The 6000-nt window shown below is 38.1% G+C and overlaps 1 protein-coding gene across 1 annotated transcript in view; it reads right to left on the minus strand.

Moving 5' to 3' along the window:
• LOC149790570 (uncharacterized) overlaps positions 1–2742 on the minus strand; it is a 40550-nt gene extending 37808 nt beyond the window's left edge. Inside the window, exon 1 of the mRNA XM_089972641.1 lies at positions 2622–2742. The gene's annotated coding sequence lies outside the window, so the exon portion shown is untranslated. The remainder of the gene's footprint in view (positions 1–2621) is intronic.
• Between the last annotated feature and the right edge of the window lie 3258 nt (positions 2743–6000).

Below are 6000 nucleotides of genomic sequence, written 5' to 3' on the forward strand. Positions count from 1 at the left end.
AATCTAAATTGATATTCCCTTTATTCCTTTTCTCTTTGCATTTGCATTTGTCTCTCTCGTTCATCTTTCTCCAATTGCATTTGTATTTGTGTCTCTCGCTCCTTTGTCCCCAGTATCATTTTTTCCTTGTTTCTGTAACTGCATTTCTCTTTTTCCCTCAATATCTTTCCCTCTCTCTCTCTCTCTCTCTCTCTCTCTCTCTCCAAATGAACTTGCATTCATTTGTCGTCTTCTTTAATTGCATTTTACTCTCTCCTTTCTCTTTGCTAACTGCATTTGCTTTTCCTCTTTCTCCAGTTCCATTCTCTTCACTTTTTCCTCTTTATCTTATTGCATTTGTTTCTAGTCTTTATCTTTTTGAAGCTCAGGCTTTCTTAACTATAATTCCATCTTGTATTTTAACTTTAATTCCTTTACGTTTATGTTAAGAGTCTGATACAGACTTACTTGTAAACCCAAAGCACTTTTATCCAAAACATTCTTTTCTACCAATTATTCGACCAAAATATTTTTATTTCTTACATCGTTAGAGTAGCATTTGCATCCAAAAGTTAATATTTTATGGCAAGCTGAAGTTGTTCATCTTTTTCCAAGAAGTCTATTTGTTCCTGGGTAGGATTTTAAATAAAGATCCCCACTTTAGATGACATTGCAAAAAGCTTGTTGATTTCACAAAAGATTTCGTAAATGTGAAATAATGCCCGGGGCTTAGAACATTCCAAAAACAAGGGCAATCAAAATTTCAAAAACAAAGTTTTCTGAAATATTTTAGAGAAATTGATATCCCAAGGACGAGCGCCCTGTTTTCTGTTACGTGTCTATGCTCTTCAAATAAGTAACAGAAAAGAGTGAAAGACAACAAGCTTTGTAAAATTTAACAAATATAATTTATTTCACTAGAATACAAGGTGAAAATGAGAAGAAGAGGTTCTTTTACTGTATTGCGATTAAAACCTCCAAAAATCCAAAATTTACAGACACAAGTCCTAGTAATTTAACGTCCTCAATAAAAAATCAATACAAGTCCCAAAGAAATCCAAAATTGAAGGCGACGACGTGTATGTTATAGCTTATAGAGTGTTGATATGTCAACAGTCTTTTGTTGAATCACAGTAGTATAATTCCAGGTGCGAATTCAGTTTAAATTACAGTGAATGCCTCTATCCAAGACTTTTAAGGGAGTACTTTTGTATTTCCAGAGAAAATATTCACTTCAATTCATTAATTTGAAGAAAATAAAATTCAGCCCATCTGGTCACAACATAATACAACTTTAAAGTGATAGATGTTAACACATTATTTACCAATTCCTCAGAATCACAAGGTTATTTAGTTTTCTATTTGACCTCAGGTCACAATTAGCACTTTCTAAAATTAAAAACCTTTACCTGTTGGAAAATAACCTTCCAGAAATATTTTGATGTTTACAAAACAAAAACCCGGATTATGTATAGTTCACATAGGAAACTCCAAAACTTTGACCCAAATAAACATATTTACATCTTATATTATAATAATCCTGATATTAAGTCCATACACAGAGATAATCATTTAGCTATGTATTAGTTGTCTACAATCAATGAAATAAAAAAGTCAACTTTGGTCAAGCAGAAATGAATTCAGTTTTTGACAAGCTCAAATCCAACATAAAATGATATGTGACAATAGCATGTACTTAAGAATTAAAATATAACTAACTAACAATTAAATTAAATATACATAACAAAATGTTTAAGCAAGTTCCAGCAACGCCTATGGGCTAGGCAAGACATCTCCTAGGATTATCGGACCATACTCGTTTCATTGGACATTTTCCACTCCGACCCCACCCGCTTCAATTTTCTGACGATTTCCATCCCTATGTGAGGGTACATATTCCCAGGTCATGTAAAAGCCATCTAGTTTCTTAAAATGGATGTTTGTGGGAATAGATCATTTCTCTAGGAAACCTTATGTCCCCACCCCACTCGAAGTTACTGTGTATTAGTTTTGGCCCAATCAGGTTGAGTTTCTACAGGAAATCAATTCCATCCTAATTTCCGCACTAATACATCACACGCTAAATACATCGATACATGCCTTCCCTACGCTCGTATGAGGTAGCAGTGATTTCCAGGGACGTCTATCCACTGCACCATGCCAGGCTTCTTTTCTGTGAATCGGATTCTTTGTAAGGATTTAATTGTATAACTACAATTTTAGGACCCTAATATAATTCCGTTTAAATACTGTTCAAAATAATGCATAATGTTGGTGTCAACACACGTTGTTTCAAAGGGAATGTGCATGATTTATAACTAACTGGTTGTTTTGTTTCCTTTGGCAATAATATAGTCTTAATAGATTAAATAGTTGTTATTCATTTTATTTCACCGCAAGTATCTATGTTTACTCTGTGTGTGTGTGTGTCTATGTGTGCCTGCTCGAGTGTGTGATTTAGATTTTTACGGTGCTTTAACAACAAAGCAAGCATTTCGAAACTTACTTTGTCTGAGGATCATAAATTATGACACTTATAAGAAAGCCACATTCAACTTAGAATTCGCAGTAACCGGATACTGATTTCAAAGCACTGCGAAACAATGCGATAGTATTAGTTCATAATTCTGTAAATTACTCACATATTCAGATGTATCAGGCAGCACACCTCCTCCTGGAAATTTACATCAAGCTCAATCTAGCAATTTAAGACACAGGCGATTCAAGCTGAAAACATTACACTAGTCCTATCCGGTTAGCTAAACTTAGATTTACCTAATGCACAAACTTCGTTCAGTTAGTTATACAGCAGCTTAGTCATGCGTATAACTATTGAAATATATAATTCTTCCTACTGAGTCAGTAGTGACGTAGATTCTTGCACTCAGTGAAGCAAATGACCTTTGGAATGTCTTAGATGAATACGCGGAACATCAAAAAAAAAAGGATACCATTCTCCCTGTTGTATTTTCACATGTGGCATAAATCAGAAAAGGGACTTCTAAAAAAGTACGTGGATGGGGGAGCACTCTTGTCCTAAACAATACCCCAAGTTAGGAAAAAACCCAGTTTCTATAAATAGAAAAGCCGTCATTTACTCACAATACTGTTTATCTTCAAGTCACATTGTTGACAGAAAACAGAACAACATAGCGTAAACAATAGTGAAGTCATATCTTATAATTTTTGTATTTCAGAAGTCTGCTGTAATAACAGAAATAGTCGTATTGATACTGGACTTGTCACGGTGATAATAGCAGTGTGTGTGTGTGTGTGTGTGTGTGTGTGTGTGTGTGTGTAAAGTATTTGGATTTTGAACGTAGCTTTAACAATTTTTGTCATATCGCTACGATGTCTGCAGTTTGGCAGCTGATAGTGATGTCTAGCACTGGGGCATCATGCCGCAGACATGTAGCATGATGTTCCACCCAGTAACATTATTGTGACACCAGCCCGACCAGTCCAAACAATAACCTCTTAATGCAGAGCTCCAAGCAATGCAAGTAGTGAATGGGGCCACCGTTGCCTCAGTGGGAATTAACATTACAGACCCCCTCTAGCAATTATAGTCTCAAAATGTATAGCCTCAATGGGAATTAACATTACAGACCCCTCTGAGCATGTATAGCTTGAAGGCTTTGAAGTACACCCTAGGCAACTCTAGCCTCAAGGGGGAATTTAACATGGGAATATATCGTGGGACTGTATAGCGTCAAGGGGAATGGAACATGGGAAATACAGGACCGTCACTTTGGGGACAATGGGACTTACCATTACAAACACAGTCCCGGCATTCTGGAGACAATGGGAATTGAACATGGGAGATTTATATAACACAGACAAGATACAAACATCGATACAACACACTAAAAAATAATTGTAAGGCAAGAAAGTCATTTCTTTTCGAGACCTATGAGGGGCCCTGAAAGGGCCTTTGGCTTCTTCTTCTTCTATTTCTTCCACTTCTTCAGCCATCTCCAAACCTTTCCCACTATTCCTATCTTCTTCTTCTTCTTTTGGGACTCTGGCATCCAGTCAGGGTGGTACATGGCTCTACACTTTTTCTCGATTTCGATCCAGTTATGGTTCAGCCTCTGAAACTCTTCCTTTTTCTTTATATTTTCTCTTTCTTTCCTCTCCTTTAACCACCTGTCATTGATCTTCTTCACTTGAACATCTATCACCTTTCTCATCTGTTCTTCCGCCTTCTTCAGTTGTTCACCACCACTTTTGACAAAGGGCCACTCTGAACATTGCTCTGTCTCTTCCAAATAACATCTGACTTCTATTACCTTATCCAGAGACTCTTTTATTGTCCCCACTCTGACATAGGAGGGATTAATTAATCCTCTCAACCTCTTCACTTCTTCCTCTTTTATCCCATCTGTCATCTCCCTGTCTAATTTTAGTTGGTTGACATAGGCAAGACTGTTAACCTCCATTCTCTTTCAATTCTTTCAACAGCATATTCCCCATCCACCATCCAAAAGTAAGTATTTCTTAAATCATTGAACAAAGCTGACACAGCCATCTTCTCTGCTTATTCCGTAGAATGGCGCGAACGACGAACGCTTTGAATTTTTATATCTAAAGCACGGACGTGAAGGAAAACATCCCCTATTTTTTCTCTTTTTTACTATCCACACAAAGGTGAAGAGACAAAAAACATAACCAAAATCTACTATCCACACACGCGGAGAAGCCAAATCAAACGCCAAATCTACCATCCACACACGGGAGAAGCTAAAAACATAATCATAATTTACCATCCACACACGCGAAGAAGCCAAATCAAACCCAAAATCTACCATCCACACACGCCAAGAAGCAGAAACAAACCCATCATTTTCTATCCACACACACGGAGATGCCAAATCAAACCCAAAATTGACTATCAACACACGCTGAGAAGCTAAAAACATAACCACAATCTACTATTCACACACGAGAAGAAGCCAAATCAAACCCAAACTATACCATCCACACACGGGAGAAGCTAAAACCATAAGCATAATTTACCATCTACACACGCGATGACGCCAAATCAAACCCAAAATCTACCATCCACACACGCCAAGAAGCAGAAACAAACCAATCTTTTACTATCCACATACGGGGAGATGCCAAATCAAACCCAAACTTTTTACTATCCACACACGCTGAGAAGCTAAAAACATAACCACAATCTACTATCCACAAACAAGAAGCCAAATCAAACCCAAAGTATACCATCCATACACGGGAGAAGCTAAAACATAACCACAATCTACTATCCACACACGAGAAGAAGCCAAATCAAACCCAGACTATACCATCCACACACGGGAGAAGCTAAAAACATAATCATAATCTACTATCCACACACGAGAAGGAGCCACGGAGAAGCAGAAACATAACCATAATATACTATCCACACACGGGAAGGTTTAAAAAAACATACTCTCTACTATCTACACTAACTTACTTCACCACTTACAAAACCCAATAATCTACCATCCACACAAACGTACGTTAGCGCTTACACACACACACACACACACACACACACACACACACACACACACACACACCACACAATCACATCAGGAAAGGAGTAAGGATTTATAATCACACTACTCCACATTCACACATTTGCAAGTTAAATAGTGTTTCTTTTCTAGATTTTTGGTTAGCCCTGAAAAGGTTTGTTTTTCTGGAACTCCAGATGCACCTGTCGAATGGCGGCACCTTCCGGGTCTGGCACCACAGACACAACGTCTCCTCCAATCATTGTTCCAATTCACTCGAGTGGTTGGAAGACCAGAAGGGGGTTGAGTGGCTTCACTATCCCACTCCTCCGTTTGTGGAATAGTGAACACTTCTTGTTCCCTCTGTCTTCTTTGTCTTCTATGCCACACTCGAGGATGAACAACTGGCCTCCTTGCCTCCTGTGGGTCCTGTACTGGTTCTTGTTGTTGTGCCTGTGGTGCACCTACTGGTTGTGGTGCAGCCATTGCCTGTGGAGGTTCCCTCACCATAGGC

The sequence above is a fragment of the Sinohyriopsis cumingii genome, chromosome 10 (genome assembly GCF_028554795.1).
Source record: "Sinohyriopsis cumingii isolate HCF-2022 chromosome 10, ASM2855479v2, whole genome shotgun sequence".
Lineage (NCBI taxonomy): Eukaryota > Metazoa > Mollusca > Bivalvia > Unionida > Unionidae > Sinohyriopsis > Sinohyriopsis cumingii.